This window comes from Dromiciops gliroides, chromosome 2 (genome assembly GCF_019393635.1).
Source record: "Dromiciops gliroides isolate mDroGli1 chromosome 2, mDroGli1.pri, whole genome shotgun sequence".
NCBI lineage: Eukaryota > Metazoa > Chordata > Mammalia > Microbiotheria > Microbiotheriidae > Dromiciops > Dromiciops gliroides.
Genome location: NC_057862.1, coordinates 118,408,059 through 118,430,993, shown reverse-complemented (window position 1 = coordinate 118,430,993; position 22,935 = coordinate 118,408,059). Strand labels below are relative to the sequence as shown.

At 38.4% G+C, this 22,935-nt stretch overlaps 1 protein-coding gene across 5 annotated transcripts in view; it reads left to right on the top strand.

Moving 5' to 3' along the window:
* ARNT2 (aryl hydrocarbon receptor nuclear translocator 2) overlaps positions 1 to 22,935 on the top strand; it is a 274,848-nt gene that overhangs the window by 40,534 nt on the left and 211,379 nt on the right. The window contains exon 1 of one of the 5 annotated variants that reach the window (XM_043983351.1): positions 15,545 to 15,705. The exons of the other annotated variants lie outside the window; for them this stretch is intronic. The gene's annotated coding sequence lies outside the window, so the exon portion shown is untranslated. Of the gene's footprint in view, positions 1 to 15,544; positions 15,706 to 22,935 lie in introns of those variants that run through there. 5 annotated transcript variants of the gene reach the window in all.

Here is a 22,935-nt window from a genome sequence, read left to right as displayed (position 1 = left end):
ACAACAGCATTCTCAGTTTCCTAAACTACAAAATGGGGATGCTAATAGTATCTACTTCCCAGGGTTGTTTTGAGGATCAGATGATATAATATTTATAAAGTATTTATTGTAGTTCTTGGCACAGAGTTAACACTTCATAAATGCTTCTTCCCTCCTTTGCCTTCCAACTATCCTGAATTTCTCATTTCAGCCAGTGGTAATACCATCCTCTCGGTTACCTGAGTTGAACTTGCAGGCCACTGAAAACCTCAGATCTTTTTCAATTTAACTGTGACTCACCTCCCCAAGATGGCAAGCAATGTAAGCATAATGATAGCAGCTAGTGTTTATATAGTGCTTTATGGTTTACAAAGTATATAGGGTATCACATTTGATTCTCACGACAAAGCCATGCAATAGGTCCTATTATCACCCCCATTTTATAGAGAAGGAAACTGAGTCTGAGAGATGGCAAGTGACTTGTTCAGGGTCACACAGCCAGTAAGTATTTGAGGTGGTATTTGAACTTAGACCTCCCTGACTTCAAGTCCGAGGCTCCTATCTCTTGCACTTTCATCCAAGTCTTTGATTTTTTTGGGTCTAGTTCTGTGATTTCATCAGTATAGGGAAATCCTGGAGAGGAAATTGCCTCTACCAATGCCTATTAACAACTGTTCTGAAACTCTTTGGAAATTTACCTGGGCCATTAAAAGGTTAAGTGACTTGACTAGAGTCACACAAATAATATGTATCAGAGAAGGAAAACTAGATCTTTATGATTCAATATGCACTATGCCATATGATCTTGATAAAAGTCTTAAATATCATCTGTCCGAGCACAGATCCTTGGTGCACACCACTGGGCATCTCTTTTAAGGTTAATGGTATCAATAATATTGAATGGCCAAACCCATCTGCCCGTATTATCTTTTTACTGCCTTTCCTCATCTTTAACCAGAAGTGAAATTGGAGAGTTTGTCAGATGTTTGCTCAAATCTAGATAAATCTTTACCTGCAGCATCTTTTCAATCTACCAGTCTAGTAATTTGGTCAAAGAAAGAAAGGAGGCTGGTCTGGAATAAACTGTTCTTGATGAAGCCTTGCTAGATTTTTGTTCCCACAACCTCTTTTTTTTTAAAAAAAATTCACTCACCATCCCTTTAATGAAAAATTCTAGAATTTTCCCAGAAATCCAAACCAAGATCACTCATCTCTGGGCTGCAGACTCTGTTCTCTTCCCTTTTTTTGAACATATGGACAACATGTGAGTGAACATGTGAAAATACAGTCTGTTCATTTTCTTAAATACCTTTTCTGTCCTTTTTGGATAAGTGTGTATATGGGGGTGGGTGGGAATGAAATCCATTATTATTGGTTTCCAACAGGGATGGGGGCAATCCATGCAGAAGGTCCTGAGTTGTTGGGTTTCTATCAGCTCTAGTACTACATGGGGATACAACCTATACACTGCCACTTATTCCCACCATGGCTTTTTTTTAGTGAATATTAAGTAAAATTTTGAATGGTATACTCAAAGAACTCAGGAGACTTGAGTTCTGGTCCTTGCTCTGTCCTTAACTAGCTGCATGACCTTTGGCAAATTGTTTTTCCTTCTTAGACCTCATTTTCTTCATCTATCGAATGGAGTTAATAAAGTAGATGAATACTAAGCTCTCTCGTGGCTCCAAAATCCCTTCTCCACAGACAAAGCAGATGCTGAGCTGGCAACAGGAGGGCACAAGTTTTTCCTCATTAGTAGTGATGAGTTTACACAGACCTATCCATAGGCTCTAGCTTGATTCCCCATAGTGATTAATAGCACTCATACACAAGGTTTCCAGCCAGGATTGGGGTATGGTTTTTGGCTGTGGAACAGAGTAAAGCTAATGAGTTTATACAGGGATCCAGTCATTGCTGCTGACCTCATTGAAACCACACTGAAAATAACTGAACTGATGTACAACAGTCATTTTGAAAAACATGAAGCTAGTGCCTCATCGCTGGGGAATATACAAAACTTAGGGCCTTCAGTCTGATAACAGATCAGATGACACAGGGAGTTAATAGGAAACAATGCATGGCAAGCGTGTTAGAGAAGTATAACATGATGGACCGTGTGAAGTTTGGCAACTGGATCGGGGATGGGTCAGGAAGGGAGGGGTGCTTCATCAAAGGGGTGGCATTATAGTTGGGCTTTAAAGGATGAGTGTGAATTCAACCAGTGGAGCAAGGCAAGGAGGGTAGAGGGATAAACATGGAGGTGGGGAAAGATTTGAGGGATAGAATAATCAAGTGTGTCTGGAGTCTGAGACCTTGAAGTGGTAATGTGAGATGAGCCTGAAAAGGTTGGTGTTTTGGATGAGAATCCCAGGGGAAAGCAACAAATATACCAGGAAGATCGCCTTTGTGCAGCTCTCTGTCATTGTTAATTATAGCCTTAGGCTGAAGAGTGTGTCAGGACAATTCTTCTGATACTGTGCTTTAAGAGAGTTTGGCATCAGTTCAAGATATAGCCCCTAAATAGATGATTTTTGATGGTTAAGGGAGGTGGTTGTTCATGTGAGAATAAGAGGGACAGAACATAGAAGTCATTCCATATATATGGAATGGGCTTTGAATACTGGCAAATGAACTTAAAGGATGGAAAAAACATGTGAAGACCCTTACAGTCAGTTCTTTGTTCAGTGTGGATGAGGGAGGAAGGTCATCTTGGTTCAACTTCCTTACGTTGGGTATAGGAAATGTAGGTTCTAGGGTTGGACATAGGTAGATTATAGCACTGGGCCTGGTGCTGATCCCCATAAGAACAGAGTCCAAGTACATGTAAATATATACCCATGGTCCAATAGTGAGCCCTTAGTAATTTCCTCATGGGTCAAATAAAGTATGTAGGAAGAAACCAACAAAACTAGAGTCTAGGTATGCTAGTGTCCACATCCTTGGGGTGCAGCAAATCCTTGAATGTACAGATCTTTGAATGTTGAGCAGTTGAATCTGAACTTGACTCCTAAGGCAAAGATGTGATATGACCAGACATAGACACAAAAATACTAGTCAAGTGGTGGTATCCATGATGGATTGGCATGGGGAGAGTTTGATGACTGGGGCACCCATTAGGAAGCTGTTTCAGTATTCCAGGAAACTGGTAATGGCAACCTATATGAGAGTAGTGGCAGTAGGAGTAGGAGAAGAAAGGGGAGAATGTGAGAGGAATTATGAAAATAGAACCTTGGCTTTGATAACTAATTGGACAAGAGAGATGAGGGCAAAGGAAGAGTCAAAGAGGGCATTAGCATTTTGAATATGGAAGACTAGATGAATAGACTTGTCCATGACAGAAATAATGAAAGTAGAAAGGGGCAATATGGCACGTGCATAGGTAACTAATAAAAAACTTGAAGATTCTAAGTACCACAATGTGCAATGAGAATGCAGAGTATGAGTCAGTCAGGGCATGGGGTTGTGGAGTCAATTTAGACTGGGGAAGGCCAGGGAGAACTTCTTGGAAGAGGGGGCTTTTGAGCTAGGTCTTGAAAATTAGGTAGGATTTCATTAGCTTGAGATTGGGGATAGGAGGGTTGAGCATGGGTTTTTGGGAGTATATGGCATGAGGACAGAGAGGTGAGAAATCAAGGGATGGATTCTGTGGCTAAGTTTTTTTCCTACCACAGTGAATAATGGTAGAAGCATCTCAATGACTTTGGTTAGTGATTAAGAAATTGTCTTAGCCTGGCAGAAGTTTAGGTAGAAATCTCCTTAAAAGGAATCAGTTTCCTGACTAGACTGGCTATAATTCTTGAGCCTTGTAGAAAGCCAAATCAACAAAAAGAAAAAGCAAACAAAGTAGCCCAAACCTGGATTTAAATCCAGTCTTTAAACCAGAAGCAAGAGAGTTCTTTTCTTCACCCCCTCCCATTTAAAACCTCTGATATTCCCAGGTGAGTACTTTCAACAGCTTAAACTGGAAATGCAGTTACTTATTCTCTTTATAAGCACTGACCTGAGATATTGTTTTTAATAATAACTAAAGAGTAGTAATTATTTCACTCTTTGTATAGGGTATTCCAAAAGTCTTAATTCCGTTTTAAGTCTTAATAGTTTATAGCTTAAAACTACATTATGACTTCTAGGATACCCTGTATTTGTAGTCCTGGCACCCAGCACAAGGCCTGGCACACTAGGTGTTTAGTAAATGATTGTTGATTGTTGAATGCCACAAATTATTTATCAATATCAACTTTATTGCTTTTTCAACTTTTTTTTCTTGAGGGACAATGAGGGTTAAGTGACTTGCCCAGGGTCACACAGCTAGTTAAGTGTCAAGTGTCTGAGGCCAGATGTGAACTCAGGTCCTCCTGAATCCAGGGTCAGTGCTTTATCCACTGCACCATCTAGCTGCCCTCAACTTTATTGCTTTTTGAAAAGAACCTGTGACTCTAGGGTGAATACATTTCTGGACTCATTTTAGGCCTATTGGCCTCAGACACACCATTGAGCAAACTGGACAAAACTACAAAATAGGCAAAGTCTGATTTGATACCATTTTTCAGTTTAGTCATTTTTCAATCATGTCTTCCTCTTTGTGACCTCATTTTGGGTTTTCTTGGCAAAGATAATGGAGTTGTTTCCCATTTCCTACCAAAGCCAACAGGGTTAAGTGACTTCTTCAGAGTCACGTAGCTATTAAATTTACAAGGCCAAATTTCAACTCAGGAAGATGAGTCTTTCTGACTCCAGGTATGGCACTCTATCCACTGCACCATCTTGATTTCTTCCCCCTCCTTTTTTGCTTTTCTGTCTGCACATTTAGTTTCTCTCCCCTGTATCCCTTTGCTTGTAGGGTTTTCTTGCTGAGAAGGCAAGACCTCTACCTGACTTCTCCCCGAAGGCCACCTTCAGACTCTTTAAGATTACGTCTTACAGCCCTTTACCTACTCTGAAATGAACAATACTACTTACTCACTTATTTCTTGATGTTGGATTATTTCTGGTCATGTCCAATTCTTCACGACCCAATTTTGGGTCACAACTAAGTGACTTGCCCAAGGTCACGCAACTAGTAAGTATCTGAGGCCAGATTTGAACTCAGAAAGATGAGTCTTTCTGACTTCAGACTCTTTACACTATTCACTGCATTACCTAGCTACCTCTTATATCAATACCATCTCCTGGACCCTTAGGACTAGTTCATAAGTAGGATTTGGGGTTGTTGTTTTTTTTGGGGGGGGAGTTTTGTTTGGTGTAGACCTCCAAGGAACTCCAGATGGAGAAGCTCTTTACTAATGCAGATCAGCACCACTTTTGCACTATTTACCCTGAAAATGTTTTTGAGGCACTGATAAATTGAGTAACTTACTCAGAGTCACAACCAGTGTTTGTCAGAAGTGGGACTTTCTAACTTCTGTATAGTTCACCACTCTATTAGGATGAGAGGATCTTAGTTTTAGGATAGGGAGGGACTTTTATAATCTATCCAATTTATCCCCTATCCTCACTTTACAAACAAAGAAACTGAAGAAGGCCCACAAAGTTAAGTGACTTGTCGAAGGTTACACAGACAGTAAGTAGCAGAAGCAAAATTTGAATTCGTCCTTTAACTGCAAAGTCAGCATTCTTTCCACCACACCACTCTTCATACCAAGATAATCTCTTGAAAGAATCCCTTCTAACAGTGTTAATTAGATGTCAGTGGGTTTGTATTAGCCACAACTTACGCCATTTTTCCAAGGGCATTTTTTAGACAATTACATAACTCAAAAGGATGAATGATTTTAATTTTAGAAATTTTCTCTGAGATCACTTAGGACATGTGTTTCTTTGAGTACCCTTTAAATTGTATTCCCTTGGCAGGCACTCCTTAGTCTTCTCAGAAAGTTGGCCTTTCATCCTTCACTGTGGTGGAAGGGTATCTGGTTTGTAAGTCAGGAGATATGGGTTCTGGTACTGTCTCTGCTACATAAGCATCATGTCAGCAAGCTTTTATTAAGTGCCTACTATGTGCCTGGCCCTTGCTGAGCTCTGGGCTATCTATATCACACTTAGTAAGCCACTTGCTCGATCTTTTCAGATCATTTTTTGTCCTCAAAATGATGGAGTATACAGCATAGTACAAGAGAAAGACTTTGTGGTCTGAGGATTTGGGTTCAAATTCTGCCTCTTTATACTGTGCAGATCAATCAACTTTACTGGTTCTCATTTTCCTTATCCATGAAATAAGGAGGTTGGACTGGATGGCCTCTGAAGTCCCTACCAGTTGTAGAGTTCTTATCCTGTGATCTCTTACACCTGTAAGGTCTTAATAGCACCAGGACTGTTGAGGCCGGAATTAAACTCAGTGAAGAAATTCATTCCTGTTTTTCAGGATTCACAAGAACTATCAGTTCTGTGGAGTCAAAGCTCCACAGATAGTTCTTTTGTCAGCTATGTGTTACTGTTCTAGGTAGGGTCTGTACTTATGTTTGTTGTGGGTATTGGGGTGTGGAAGTATGTCATTCAGGAGAGTGTCTTGACCTGCTGCCCTGACAATAACGATAGGGGTCAATTGACATTCTGCTCAAACTGCTGTAGAGCTGGTGGCTGAATCATCTGTGGAAGGAGAGGGGGTGGGTTGGGCAAGAGACCAAGCGAATGTAATGACTGCAGTATTTGGACTGCATTGCCAATTGCTGTAATGATTTAATAGGGCACCCACGCAGTGTGATTTATTCCCCTGCCTGAAGTTAGGGGTTTCAATATACAAGAGAAAAAGAGCATTGCACTTTTTGAGGTTGAACTAACTTGTGGTACATTTTAATTTTCTTTTTCAGTAGAGTTTTTTTTATAATAGATTTTTATAACTGTCTCTTCTTTCCCTATCACTTTGATTTCTCCCTAAGTCTCCCAGTTCCTCCTCCCAGAAAACTATGCCTTATAACAAAGATTTTTTAAAAAAGAGGAAGGGGGGGTGGAAGTCAGCAAAACTGGTCAACGTATTGAAAAAATGTGATAATCTATACAATGCTCCATACCTGTGGACCCCCAACACCTCCCATCTTTGAAAAAGAGGTGTCTTCTGATATCTTTTCTTTGGGGATCAAGGTTGTTCATATTTTATTTTCTTATCCTTAACCACAGTGATTATAAATACAGGACCCAGACTTCTGCTCTAAAAAGTGCAGAGCATTAGAATTACCTAACTGAGGATTGATTTGCATTAGTACATCCCCTTTAGACTTAGCCTTTGTAGGTAGCAACAAATGTATTCTTAAGTTATTTAATTTTTAAAGTTATGGAGCCAACATAAACTTTTGTGGGCATGCTGTGTCACCTTCTGTGAATAAGGTCCTGGAGAAAGAGGAATTTATGAGAGATATGGTTTCATAAAACAGGAATTGAAAAAGACTTTCTGTAGGTATTTTGGGGTTTATTATTTAGGTACAATAAATGGTGAGGCCATTTATTTCTCCTTCATATCTACCTTTTAGATTCCTTAGGTAAGATACCAACTTCTTTGTGAAGGCTATCTTGTTCCATGAAGCTATTGATTGAACTGTTTTCTCCATTCTTACCTAGTTGTTTTTAATTGTATGGAAGGGGCTGTTGGTGTGGCAAGGTCACAGTGAAACAAGATATGGAGAACCAAAGTGAAAAGTCAAAAATGGAAAACAAAGCCAAGAACTTACAAACTATTGTTATGAAACAGCCTAATTAATTCTGAGAAAATAGGCATAAACTATCAGACAGACTTGGTGATGAGCAATTTTAATTGATAACTTCATAGTGAGATACAAACTTCTTGAAGTTGGAAGAACAGTGAGAAGACCAGTTTAAAAAATAAAATAGTTGCTAATCATCACAAAGAAGAAAAACCACTTGTGATGGGCAAGACACATTCATGGAGAAGTGGAAATTGGGAAAAGGTAATTTTTATTGTAAAAGTTTACTTTTTGGTAGATTCACTGTTTTTGTTTTTGTTTTGTTTTTTTTTTTGGTGAGGCAATTGGGGTTAAGTGATTTGCCCAGGATCACACAGCTAGTAAGTGTTAAGTGTCTGAGGCCGGACTTGAACTCAGGTCCCCCTGACTCCAGGGCCGGTGCTCTATCCACTGCGCAACCTAGCTGCCCCCTGTCCTTCATTCTTGAAGAAGACCATGACATAGGAGTGATGTCGTGACTTGCACTGAATTGGATTTAAGTGAGGGAGCACTGTGCAAGGTCACCAACCTCAATCTCTCCTCCAGAGCCATCTGGGTCCAGTGGCACAATATAGATCAAGACAACTGGAGATGGCCTTGGATGTTTAAGGCAATTGGGGTTGTGACATATCCAGAGTCATAACTCTCTACTATTAGTACTCAGTGATCTCATCAGATTCCATAGATCCAACTATCAGCTCTGTACAGATGATTCCTGGATCTAGGTATATATTCAGCATCTATTAAGCATTAAAACAATTAGATTGATTCTGTATCTTTTTCATTGATCTTTTTTGTAGTTAATTGATTTTGTCCTATAACAGCCTAAGTCATGATTATCTCTGAACCATGTTCAGAAATTCAGCTAGAAATCCAGCTCTCTTGTTAATCGCTGATCTAATCTTGTTTCAAGGGAATCTGTTAACCTTGAAAGATGCAGGTGGACACCAGGGAGTATGGTCTAGTATCTTTACATCACCAAGCTATTCTTCAGGGATGACCAATTTATTACACAAAGAAGTCTTCTTTGTTATCTCTGTCCCTGCAGATGCAGCTGGACTCAATGAATCTCTCTTAGTCACAGGAAGGAAGGAAGGGGTTGTTGCTACCCCTCACTCCCAATTTCTGTCCATTCATATTTTCTTCCCTCTTTGATGCTAATCTTTCTATTTTCTGTATTTTTCAAAACTAAAAAAAGAGAACTGTTCCTCACATTTGGGGTCTTAGCTTTGCTGGGGAAGCTGAAATTCTATTTATTGGTAAATATTAACTAATAAATCTATTATGCTTGGAACTTTGTGACTTAGTCTACCTTTATTTTAACTGTTAGAGCATTTAATATCTGCAAGGCACTGTGTTAAGTACTGGGGATACAAATATAAGCAAAAAGAAATCCAGTCCTTACCCTTGAGGAGCTTACAGTCTAATAGGGAAAGACAATACATTAAGGGGAAGGGGGGTGGATTATGAAGGTGAGGCATGTTTTTGAAATCTAGAGGTCAAGGTCAGAGCTGGGAGGGTGAAGAATGTTGAACTCAGAATCTGACCCTGTAGAAAGCACTTAGAGAATCACAAACTTTGAGAGCTGCAGCAGCAACAACAACAGCTAAAAATTAATCCCATAGCGCTTTACCATTTTGCAAAGAGCTTTTCATGTATTATCTCATTTGACCCTAAGAAGGGACCTTAAAGGCCATTACTGGATCTCCTCAAAGGACTAGGGGAATGCAGCAGTCCTCCACAGGGGTTACTAATGAAATCCTGTATGAATAGGCCTGAGATGATGGGGGTTCACATATAATCCCCAACCCCTCTCATTTTTTGTGTGAACAAACAGAAGCCCCAGAAAAGGCAAGTGATTTATGGGATAATATTGTCATCGTCGTCGTCGTCGTTGTCTTCTTCTTCTTCTTCTCCTTCTTCTCCTTCTTCTCCTTCTCCTTCTTCTCCTTCTTCTCCTTCTTCTCCTTCTTCTCCTTCTTCTCCTTCTTCTCCTTCTTCTTCTCCTTCTTCTCCTTCTTCTTCTCCTTCTTCTTCTCCTTCTTCTTCTCCTTCTTCTTCTCCTTCTTCTTCTTCTTCTTCTTCTTCTTCTTCTTCTTCTTCTTCTTCTTCTTCTTCTTCTTCTTCTTCTTCTTCTTCTTCTTCTTCTTCTTCTTCTTCTTCTTCTTCTTCTTCTTCTTCTTCCAGGGCAACGGGGGTTAAGTGGCTTGCCCAGGGTCACACAGCTAGTAAGTGTCAAGTGTCTGAGGCCGGATTTGAACTCAGGTCCTCCTGAATCCAGGGTCGCCTGGGGCAGCTAGGTGGTGCAGTAGATAAAGCACCGACCCTGGATTCAGGAGGACCTGAGTTCAAATCCGGCATCAGACACTTGACACTTACTAGCTGTGTGACCCTGGGCAAGCCACTTAACCCTCATTGCCCCACAAAAACAAAAACAAAACAAATAAAGTGAATCCCATGGTACTGAAGGCATTTGTTGATTTTCTGAGGGTAGAGACAACAACTATGATTCAAAAAATGCATATATATATATGTATATATAAGAACTGAATTTCATTTTGGGGAGAGGGGAGAATCACACTATTTAATATTTTAGAACCCTTTTGGATTACTTAAGATGTACTCAGCGTGTAATTCTCTTAATTAGATTTCTTTTTATATCACACTATTACAATCATACATACTGATTCTTTGACAAGCTTTATATGCTTTCTTAGTATGCATTCTCTATAAATTAACTCTATAAATGTGTATTCTACAAGCAAAATTCAAATTGTGCAAGGAATTTGATGTCAGACAGTGTTGGGGGGAGGAATAAAAAGAAAAGGAGGAGGGATGGGGGAAAGACAGGATGGTTTTATAAATTAAGATTATTTTTTATCTAGACCAATATTTTTCTTTTTTAAAATCAAAGGTAATTATACTTAAACTTAAGCATCTCAATTCTTATCACACCAGAGCATATGTGCCTTGGGTTGTCTCATCCAATCCAACTCTCTATTTTTACAAATGCAGATACTGAGGCCCTAAGAAATTGAATGATTTAATTGAAGTTACTCAATCAATAAGTGAGGAGGTCAGAACTTGAACCCAAGACTTCTGATTCCAAGTCCAGTTTCTTTTTATTATGCCACCACTCTTACTGTCAACATATTTGTTCATCTGTAAATTGTAACCCATTTGTCACAAAGCCAGATTTGTCTTCCTCCATGATTGTTGGGAGAGTTAAATGAAATTATACATGTGAGAGTGTTTATATTTTCAAAAGCACTATATAAATTGTTTCTTTCTGTTATTATAATAGTTAGAATAAATTTGTTATAGTGTCAGAATAGAATCATAAAGGTATTCCAATAGCTGTTCCTGATTCCATTCTGGGTAAGGGAGAAGAATGTTTTTTCCTAGAAGGGTGTATATATAATGGGGAGGAAAGGAAGACATTTTATATTCACCTATATCTAAAGAATACTGTGTAAACTGGTGCCCATTTCACAGAGTCGTAGAACCTCAGATTTGGAAAGAACCCAGAAGCTCATTTTGCTCAACTCCTGATTAACCAGGAATCCTATCTACCACCTTAATAAGAAGGAAAATTAGGGGATTCAACTAGAGGCCCCTCTGATTTTAAATCCAGGGACCTATAGTCACTTAGTCTCTGTTGAAAGACTTTAAGTGATAGGAAACCCATTACTACCTGAAGCATCTGATTCTCCCTTTAGATGACCATAGTTTTTAAGTAGTGCAGAAAAACAAACCAATGCATTGATGAATTATACTTATTTGTTATGGAGAAGATTTCTACTTGGGGAGAGGAGTAGGGGTTGATATGTTAATGGGTAGTGATAATATGCTACCCACCCAAAAGACAATTAATAAAATATGTTTAAAATGCATGAAAGAGAACAAAAAATGTAGAAGGGGGATACAACCAAATGCAGCAGTTTTGTTACTACCTTAAAAATTTTATACATATGTATAGGCATATATGTATGTATGTGTATGTATGTAACATAATTATTCATATAATAGTCTTGGGGCAGCTAGGTGGCACCATGGATAAAGCACTGGCCCTGGATTCAGGAAGATCTGAGTTCAAATCTGGCCTCAGACACTTGATACTTACTAGCTGTGTGACCCTGGGCAAGTCACTTAACCCTCATTGCCTCGCAAAAAACCAAAGCAAAAGAAAACATGAATGTACCCTCATATAATAGTCTTATATATAATTTATTTTAAAACACTCTACATAACAGTAGTTCAGTTTCTTATACAAGCTTCTTTCTTTTTTGTATATTGAAACGTGTTTGTTGATGTTCTTTAAGTTTACAACAAAAAGTAAATTGAAAAACAAAAAATAATTGCTAGGAAATTTTATGTTTATCTTTTAGCAGCTAGGTGGAACTGTGAATAGAGCATTGGATCAGGAGTCAGGAAGACCTGAGTTCAAATCCAGCCTTAGACATTTAGTTGTATGACCCTGAACAAGCCACTTAACTTCTATTTGCATCAATTTTCTCATCTGCAAATATAACACCTACCCCAGCCCCAGGGTTATTGCAAGGATCAAATGAGATAATACTTGTAAAGTGCTTTGCAAACCTTAAAGTGCTATATAAATGCTATCATCATCATCCTCATCATGGTGGGTGGTGGTGGTTGTTATTGTTCCTATTACTATGTAATCTTTTCAGCATCTCTATTTCTTAACCAGTACCAAGTCATTTTGATGAATACTGGTCTGTAGTATAATTTAAGATCTCATCTTGCTAGTCCCCTTCCTTCTCACTATTTTCATTATTTCTCTTGACATTTAACCTTTTGTTCCTCCAAATGAATTTTGCTTTTATTTTTTCTAGCTTTGTAAAGAAATCCTTTGGTCATTTGATGTGGCATCAATTAAGCAAATTAATGAGGGTGGTGTGGTCTTTTAATAATATGGACTTGTCCTCTCTCTGGGTAATTTACATTTCTCCAGTTATTTAGATCCATATTTACTTGTGTAAAGAGTGTTTTGTGGTTGTAATTATAGAGTTCATATTTGTGTCTTAAAAAGAAGAATCAACTATTTTATGCATTCTGTAGTTATTTTAAATGGATTTCTCTTTCTTTTCCTTCCTGCTAGGTTTTGTTGGTAATATACAGAAATACTGGTGATATATTTAGATTTATTTCATATCCTGTAACTTTGTTGAAATTGTTTCAGTTAATTTCTAAGTTCACTTTCTAGAGGTATCTAAGTGAATCTTCATATTATATGCAAAAATTATAATTTTGTTTCCTCTTTGCCTATGTTTATTCCTTAATTTATTTTTCTTGTCACATTGCTACAGCTAGAATTTTGAGCATTACTTCAAATAATAATGATGCTTTTGGAGGAGTTAAGGGGAAAACTGGGTCTCTAAGTGGTATGGTGGATAGAGTTCTGGGATTGGAATCAGAAGACATCTTTTTGAGTTCAAATCTGGCCTCAGACACTTACTAGCTGTGTTGTCCTGGGCAAGTCATTTAACCCCATTTGCCTTAGTTTCCTTACCCATCAAATGAGCTAGAGAAGGAAATGGCAAACCACTCTAGTATCTTTGTCAAGAAAACCCCAAATGGGATCATGAAGAGTTGGTCATGACTGAAAACAACTGAACAGCAAAACAACATCTTGCCCAGGCTGGAAGCACCTCAGCCACTCACAGGTCCAGTCCCAGTGCTGATAGAAATGGAAGCTTTGATGTATTATGTTTCTAACCTGGGATAGTTTGCCCTATTTTAGTCAGCCCTGCCCCTCTCCCCTTCTAGTGGCTTACCATATTGGTGCCATGGTGAGTGTGGACAGCCAATTGTCTCTAGCCTTACTTAACTCGGAACTCAAGAGATCCACTAGCCTCAGCCTCCCTTAGTCTCAGGTCAGATTAGAAGCACACATCCCCATACCTGGAAATAGTTGTGATTGCTTTACCCCAAAGCTTATTGGAAATTCTCTTTGTCCATGCCTTGCCAGCATCACGCATGTCCTTCCTCTCAGCCATCCCATTCTGCAAAGCTAGGCTTAGTTCAAGTTTCATCTCCTTGAAATATTCCTTGATTTCCCCATTTAGAAGTGATATGACCCTACTCTGAACTTAATTCAATTCAATAAACATTTATTAAATGTTATCAAAGCTATATGTTAAACATTTTGCTAGGAACTGGCAATGAAAAGATTAAAAAAATGTCAATAACTTCCTGCAAGAAATTTTGTTGCCTAGTTATGGGGTGTAGTGACAGTATGCTAACAACTATAATACAAGTTAAAAACTGATTACTTGCATTGGTGAGTTCTGACTCAATGACCTGAGAGATTCAAGGAGGCAAGGGATTACTTATAATCTGGTAATCAGGGGATACTTTCTGGGGAAAATTAACAATATCATGCTTGAAAGATGCTGAAAGACAGTGTTTGTTCCAGCTGTAGTGGATGGCTTGCTCAAAGACATTGAGATTCTTAGAGAAGGGAAGATGAAATTGGCAAAAAAAGAAAATTTTTAGCCTAGTGTGTCTGGGGGCACTTATTGTCCATACCAGTTATTTGACAATCATATACTAATTTGTATTTTTTATAATTTTACTTTAATTAGTTATTTTAAATAAATTATTATTAAACAAATTCAATCTCCCTGATAAGATGGGTCTATGGACCATTTGTGTCATACCTTTTTAAAAAATAGATATTTTCTCAGTAGGTTGCCTGAGGTATTAGTGCCACCGAATGGTGCTTTACTTTTTCTCCTTTTTCTGTCATTATTTATTGATTGATGGCCTCACTGGGCACTTCTTAGATGTCTGGTGGTTCATAAACCTTAGGAATTTGCTAGTCTTTGGACAACCTACATAGAACAGGCTAGGTAAATTTCCATGAGGCAGAATATATAATGATGACACAATTGCTTCCTTTTTGTAAAAGTGAGAAATAGAGTAGTTACTCAATTTAATTAGACAAACATTTATTTAGTGCCTATGTTTCAGGCTTTGTGATAAGTTCTGGGAATACAAAGACAAAAATGAAACAGCCCAGCCCTCAAGGAGCTTACATGCACATGCTACTGGCTGGGGGGGGGGCGGGGGGGAGAGGAGAGGGGATAAACCAACTACACAGTTATTGTAAGTATAAGAGAAGGTCATTTGAAGGAGAACACTAACTACTCAGGTAATATGGAAAAGTTTCAACAAAGAAGGGACATATGAAATGAGCCTTGATGGAAGGATTATGATTTATAATATCAAATATACATCAGAACTGGAAGGTTCCAGTGAGTTAGTAGAAGGACCAGAATACATTCTCCTGGTCTTGACAGGGCTTCAAAGTTCTTATAGTCAATTAGTATATGAGTGGACATTTGTGTAACAGATATCCCCTCTCCTAGGAGATAGCTGTTACCTGTCCCAAATGTCATAGTTTTGTGCAGATGTCTTTACTGTCTTAAATATGATGCCCAAAGATACTGAGTAGATAGTTTGGCCTCTGGCTTTTGACAAGATGGCCCCCATGGTCTGGTGAGAGACTTCCATTTCTATTACAATGAATTCTGCTTGATGGAAATGAAAGCCTACCGCAGTTAAGGGAGTCATTCTCCTGAAGAAACCGCATGCTATGTTTCCCATCCATAATCTGAAGGGAAACCTATATTTGGAGTCGAGGTTGGGGGAGGGAGAAAATTGTTTATATGCTCTTTCGAAATACTGTCTTGAGCAGGCTGCTTTCTAAAAATTTTGATTTTCTTAAAGGAATGCATTTTGTTGAAGAAAGAATCTGAGTAGCTACTTTTCAGAACCTAAATGGTTAATGTTAAAAAAATTTGCTGCAAATAAATTGATCAGTATGCAAGACGGTTGTCACTGGCTGAATCATGGTCCACAGTTAAGGTAAACAGATCTGTGATGACATTTTCTGAGCAGAATACAAATGGGGCTACGTTTCCTCCCAGAGGTTTCTGACATTTTCACTACACGAATAACATAGTCTCACAAGAAGGTATTGGTCAGAAGGAAGAATTATTACCCTGGTTTAATTCCTCTGAAAAAGGTAGGGCTGTAATATTTGATGCTCTTTCTGTGAGAATAATTGTTCTAAGACTTATAGGGACTGAGGAAAAATTATATGCTTTGGTTAAATGCTTCGTTTCCTGGGTTGCTTTTGGGTTATAGCTGGCTTTTACTGTTGTCAAAATAGCATGTCTAGTTCCACTGTTAAACTTGTCATATAATTTAAAAATAATTTGAACTGCTAATATAGGGCTCTAGCATTTTTCTTCTTATTAATACAAAAGGCATAATGTGACCAGACATCTTATTCTAGTTTTCACATTCATTTCATCTGCAAACCATTCAACTTTCATTTTTTTCCCAAGTGGATTATCTCGGCATGTCAATGTTTAGAATAGAAATGGGTCTGTTGCTAAATGTGGTGCTTCTGACAAAGATTTTTTTTCATGCAATAAGGAAGCTTTTGAAGTCCTTGGCTCATGCTGTTTAAGAAATATGAGCACAAAACCTTCTAACTTACTGTTAAAAAACAAGACACCTTTTTTGCTAGTTCTGAAATAAGAGACGAAATCTCTCGTAGGGATCATGGATGCCTCTGTCTGCTGTTGATGGTCTTAGATCTTCTCTGTCTTGGTATGTCCACTTGGCATATGATAAAGACACATTGTAGGCAGGTAGCTTATGCCTGAATGAGTCAAAAGGAAGGGATAGATGGGGTATGAAGTGCAGCCGTGACCTTGACACTTCCTTGAGGCTTGTGCATCTGATAGGGACACATGTTTCAAGATGCTCTGGTGACTTAAATCCCTTGGAAAATAGGAGGGAATGAATTTTCTTGGGACAAGTTATTTCCTCCCAGAAATTCCTCAGTTCCTCTAGAAGCAGTTTAGGAATGATTGCATCATCTTAATGTTTGTCAAGTGTGTTATGTTTTTCACAATACATGATCTCTTTTCATCCTCCTGGGAGTTCTGTGAAGTCAGCAAAACTGGTATCAGCCCAATTTTCCAGAGAAGAATAGAAGCTAAGAGGGTGAAGGTAACTTCACCAAGGTTATTATGTAGGTATATAAAGACAAAGCCACCACTGGGGCCCAAGAGTCTCTTTATTGCTAGTTTTGTGCTCTCTGTAAACACCTGTATTCTATATTTATTATCTATAGACTTTCTGTAATATAGAAAGATTAAAGTCATAAGTATGTTGGGAAATAGCTAATCTTTATATTTTCCTTTTTTCACTTGCCTGAGTCATTTTTGGAATAGGATTGTAAGAATTCTGGCGCTCTCTTCTTATGAAGAGATCTAGAGTCTATTTCTGGCTTTGTCACTAGTATACTGTGAGACCTTGGGTAAATCACTTATAACCTCACCATCCCATCTGTGTTCCTTAGACATTATCTGAGTTTAATATTTGTCTTTGTATCCTCGCTTCTAGAACGAGACCCATCAACATGGTGGGTGCTTGCTGAATTTAGTTAAGTTGAACTCTGAGGATTTACGAACCTATAAAGAACAGTAACTTTTCAGATCTTGCAGGATGGTCTAAGTTAGAGGACCCCAACCTTTTTTATTAGGAGCAGGTAGTTTTCACTTCACTTAAGTGGTTAGGATCATCACTGTTATCACTCTTACCCCCATCCCTTTTACCATCCCTGTCCCACCCACCATTCTCAGCTCCTTCATACAATTTCAAGATCACTGGGACAGAATGAAGGAACTGAGGATGGTGGGTAGGTTGGGGGTGGGAAAGGGGATAGAGATGGAATGCTAAGTGGGATGCTTCTGACCTGGAAATGCTGTTGTCAGTTACATTCCTCTTCTTGTTGAGAATCACAGAAAACCTTGGAGAGGCTGCCATGGTAGCAGGAATTGACTTGGAGATCTGCCAGGTAAAGCTTAAATACCCACCTGTAAAATCTAATCATTGGATTTTGGAGGTCTTGGTCTGGCTAGTGAATAGGCTCCTAAGCGAAAAGCTAGGAAACCCAATTTCCATTTTTGACTGTGTTATCTACTTGTAAAATGGAATTTGGGACCAGATTCTTCCAGTAGGTGAGCTGCATATTGGAAGTATGCTGGGCCTTTTTGGAATTTTCAGGTAATAGTAGTAATAATAACTTCTCATGCTTATACATTTTACAGAGAATTTTCTTCAATAATCGAATAAGTAAGTTCTCAGATGATTAACCTGAGCTAATTTGGAGTTGACTATCTCTAGAGATCTTTGTTGGTCCCAAATCCACCCCTGCCCTCTGGACCTGTCAGGATTGAGTGGGGATGAGGCTCTGCCCCTTCCCTTTCACATGCCTTGCATATTCCTCGTTTTGGTTGCTGCTAAGCACCTCTCCCACTTGACTCCCTGGGAGCAATCATTTCTCTGCACCACATGTAACCCCTAAGCTCTAGCTATTCCTTGTTTAATTAAGAATATTTGTAAAATTTTTAATTTTGTTTCACTGCTCTTAGAATTTTGGGGACTTAATTTGGGTTTGGGGGTTTTAATTCTCTATATCTCATGTTGCTTTTGTGTGCTTGTATTTAAAAGATGCTTTTTCTTATTGACTTGTTTTTAGGATAATGTGAATGTTGACTATACCAAGTTCTTCCCCCACTCCCCCCTTTTTAAAGATGGATTTTGCAGTTCTGGAATAGAGTCTGCTTTGTTTTCTAAATTTTCAGTACTTCTCAGTGCTTTTTAGACATTCTAAGCTTGTATTGTAATGACCTACCTAGAAACCCCAGTCTTGCTTTGGGCATGTTATAGGAAGCAAGGTAAAACATCCAAAGTAAATCTAAAGTCCTGACTTCCCCACTTTTTTGTCAGCTCCAAGCAAATATGACAAGGGATAAGCTGTGGGATGTGGGTAGGATAATACTGCAACAGCAGAGAGGCTAAGAGCCAGGGACAGCTGCAGATCCTCTATGGTTGTGCTGTTGGAGTGTAGGACTCCAGGGCTAGGGAGGGAACTCACTGTGACTAGCCAGAGGGAGCAAGAATCTATTTGAAAAGGTGGTCTAGATCAGAGATGTCAAACTAAAAAATAAATGGGGTCCACTAAGCTGTACATAAGGATTCCTGTGGATTGCATATTGACTTAGTTTTATTATATAAAATTATCTATTTTTTATTTTATTTTTATTTATTTTGCTAAATATTTTCCAGTTGCATTTTAATCTTGTTCAGACCATGATTGGGAGTGTTGTGTACCTCATGGGGTCAGTCAGCTGTGGGTGTAACACTTAGATCACCAGACAATTGGAGGCATCCAAGAGGGGAGACAATAGGAACACTTTAAATGATTGTGAATCTCATCAAGGTGGCCCTCTCTCCAAATACAAACTATAGCTCAATCAAGCCTTTTCATCCTGTGTGACTCTTTTCTATATCTTTCCCGAAGGCCTTCTCGGGGGATCCACTCAACATGCTAGGGAACTTCCTTCAGTTTTCCTGACATTCCACGGATACCAGTGTAGCACCTGGATTATTTATCAATTATCCCAGTGTGTTCTCAATGTAATAGGTTCATTTTCTTTTCTGAACATCATTCATCTCTCTAATGATATTATTTTAAAAAATAATTTAATGTCTTATTTCCCTCCTCAATTACATGTAAAAACAATTTTAACATTCATTTTAAAAAATTTGAGTTTCAAATTATCTCCTCCCCTCCTTTCTCTTCCTTCTCCCTCCCTATTGAGAAGGGAAGCAATTTGATATAAGTTATACATGTGCAGTCATACAAAACATATTTCCATGTTAGTCATGTTGTAAAAGAAAACAGGGAAACCCTGCTCCCAAGAAAAATAAAGAAAAAGTATGCTTCAATCTGCACTCACACTCCATCTGATGGTATTCTTCTGGCTTCTTTTGCACAATTTTTGTTCAGTAGTATTTTGCAGCTTTCTTGTGTCTACTATGCATATCTTTATTGTTGTTTGGGTGACCTGAATATTAATTATTTGGATAATCTGAAATGTACAAATATATGTGAGCATATACATATATATTTTATGAGCATAGTTGTATAAATGTCTTTGTGCATACACATATATGTGTAGATATACATACACATGCAGATATTAAAGCTTAAAACTGCACTAAGACTTGTAAAGAGAAAGAGAAACAGAAATACAATATCACCAGTTGTTAGTAAAAAGAGGAACATTTGTTTTAGGGAGTAACTTAGAATCATTAGAAACATAAAGTAATTTCCTAAAGTTGGGTTAGCTGGGAATATGCGTGAATATTTTCTAGAAAATCCAAGGTCAAAACAGAAATAATTATGTAGCTCAGAGATTCAGATCCAATATCAGGAATATCTAGGTCCAAGTTCAAATCCATACTCAAGGCCACAGTACTATCTCATTAGAGTCAGAATTCACGGATGGAACAGGACAAGGCTATATTCACTAATAATTTTAACTAGCATGGATATGATTTTACCGATTATTGAAATATCAGGAATCTAAGTGAGGGTGAACCAGGATTTAAAGAACCCTATACCTAGAAAGCCATTTGAGATCTTGTTGCCACTGTTGAGTGGCAGGGACCAGGAAAATCTCTTTTTAATTAGGCTGTTTCAGTGCTATATTTTAAGACATGGAGAATGCTTATGGCCAAGATGTATATCTGTATATAGCTACTTGTATTACTTTTTTTTTCACCAGCTTCTACCATATTCCTATCCTCTCTCCCCCACTGAGTGAGTAATAGAATTATAAAAATTATTTTATTACTCATACTAGGTAAATGACTGGTGGTAGGGGGAGTGAAGTAGGCAGGAATCGTGATAGGAATGTTTCTATAATGACAGTTCTGAAAAAAATTAACTATTCTGAAATTTTTTCATGTTTTTACAGAGGGAAACATTATCTTTGCAAATGACTTCACTTATATAATGAAATAGACCTTAATGCAACCTCCCAATTAGTTCACAAGAATCCTTTGTGTGATAAAGCTGACAAATGCTTACCCAGCCTCTACTTGAACCCTTCCTATGATGAGGAGGTTACTGTTTCATGAGGAAGTTCATTCCATAGTTGGATAGTTCTGGTTGCTAGCCTGCTCTTCCTCATGTTGGGATAAAATCTGCCTCACTGTGGTTGTTACTCCTTGGTCTAAGTTCTGATCTCTGTAATTGCTTAGGCTACATATACAATGCATTGTCCATGAGATGTGTTTGAAGAATGCTCCTTCTCTAGGAAATGTTGCTTGATTTTCTTTTCCTTTGTTTCACTTGAAAACACAAGCTCTGGACTAGATTCATGAGTGCTGTCATGGCTTGCAGCTATTCTAGACTGGCCACTGTGGTTTTAAGAGTGACACCTGGTCCTTTTTGACTTATCTTCTTTATCGGCCAATCGGTGTCTTATTTTCTGTGCTAGTATAGACATCTGAAAATAAATTCTTTGGGAGATCATTTTGCTTTTACTTTGGCTTTAGTTATCATCTCTGAGACAAAGGCTCAATAATTTTACCTGCCTAGAATTGGCTTGCCTAACAAGCCAAAAGCTTTTTTCTGGAGAAGAATCATAGAAACATAGATTTAGAGGGACCTTTGGAAGGGACCTTAAATTTTATTTAGTCTAATCACCTCATTTTTCCAAATGAGGAAACTCAGATCTAGAGACTTGTATACAATCAGATAGCTTGTAAATGAGTTTCAGCTGCTTTTGTTGATTTTGGCAGGAGCTATTAAGAAGAGAGGTTTGTTTTGAATTTGATTTTATTTCAGTTCTTTGTGGGTTCATCCTTCAAAAGGTATTAAGGATAAAGTATGTAGAAAAGTACTTACTTCCACCTGTGCCACTTATTACCTGTATGACCTTGAGCAACTCATTGAATTCTTTTAAGTCTCAGTTTCCTCATCTGTAAAATGAGGTATTTGGACTAGAAGATCTCTAACATCTCTTCTAGGTCTAGAACTATTATGCTTCTCTTTTAAATGAATTTACTTGGGGCAGCTAGGTGGCGCAGTGGATAGAGCACCGGCCCTGGAGTCAGGAGTACCTGGGTTCAAATCCGGCCTCAGACACTTAACACTTACTCGCTGTGTGACCCTGGGCAAGTCACTTAACTCCAATTGCCTCACTAAAAATAAATAAATGAATTCACTTTTCACTGGTGGGGTAGTCTTTTTTTGATGTGAGAGGATTAAAAAATAAGCCACATAACTTTAGTCATTTTTGAAGTCTGTCTTTGTTTCTGAGCTCCAAGTAATGAATATGTCTTGGAACTTGTGAACTCACAAAGGACAGGGATGCATCTTTTATTCTGTGTGTTTAGAACATAGCACCCTGCCACACTGGTAAAATCATTGAATTTCAGAGTTGAAAAGGACCTTGGAGATATCAGCTTCAGCTCCAACTTGAGCATCTGTCTTCTATAGCATCCCTAACAAGGGTTCACCCAGTCATCATGGATGGGGAGTTCTATACCTGTTGAAAGAAGCCATTCCACTTTTGGACATCTTTATTTTCTCAGGCCACTTTTCTTCTGTCTTGACTAAATCTGCATCTTTGCAATTTCCATTCATTACTCGTGGTCATTCCTTCAGGCTAAGCAGCTGCTCTTCCACCTGAAAGCCTTTTGGATGTTTATAGACATGATAGCTAAATTCAGAGAAACACATCACTAGAAGGTTAGCCACCAGGTGATTTTTTTTAAGCTCCAGAAACTCATGAATAATATCTAAAGCCTGGCCCATTGGAAAGAGTGCCAGATGCAAGTATAGAAGGACTGCATTTGAAGCCTATCTCTGTTACTAATCTGAGCTTTGGGAAGCCATTTAATTTTTCTATGACTCAGTTTTCTCATCTGTAAAATAAGTGGGTTGGAGCAGATAATCTCCAAGGACCCTTTGAACTCTAACTCATTGGTTTTATGATCCTATGAGAATCTAGGGTATCATACTATGTCTTCTCATCTGATTCTGACCACTGCCTCCTTTAATCTACCCTCCCTCTTCTCACTGCTTCCTCTTTTTCTTAGCCCCTTCCCCTCTTATTTCACTGCTGTGGAAGATGAGTTTTTATATGCAACTGTGTGTACTCTTCCCTTCTTGAACCAGTTCCGATGGGAGTGGGGTTCAAGCATTGCCTGCTTCCCCACTTCTCACACATACCTTTTTTCTCCTACTGTAGTAAAAATTCTTTCTTCTTTGCCTTTCATATGAAATAATTTCACCCATTTTTCCTCTCTCTTCCCCCTTCTCCTTTCTCACTCTCCCACTCTTCTTTTGAGATCATCCCAGCATAAAAGACTCACACTC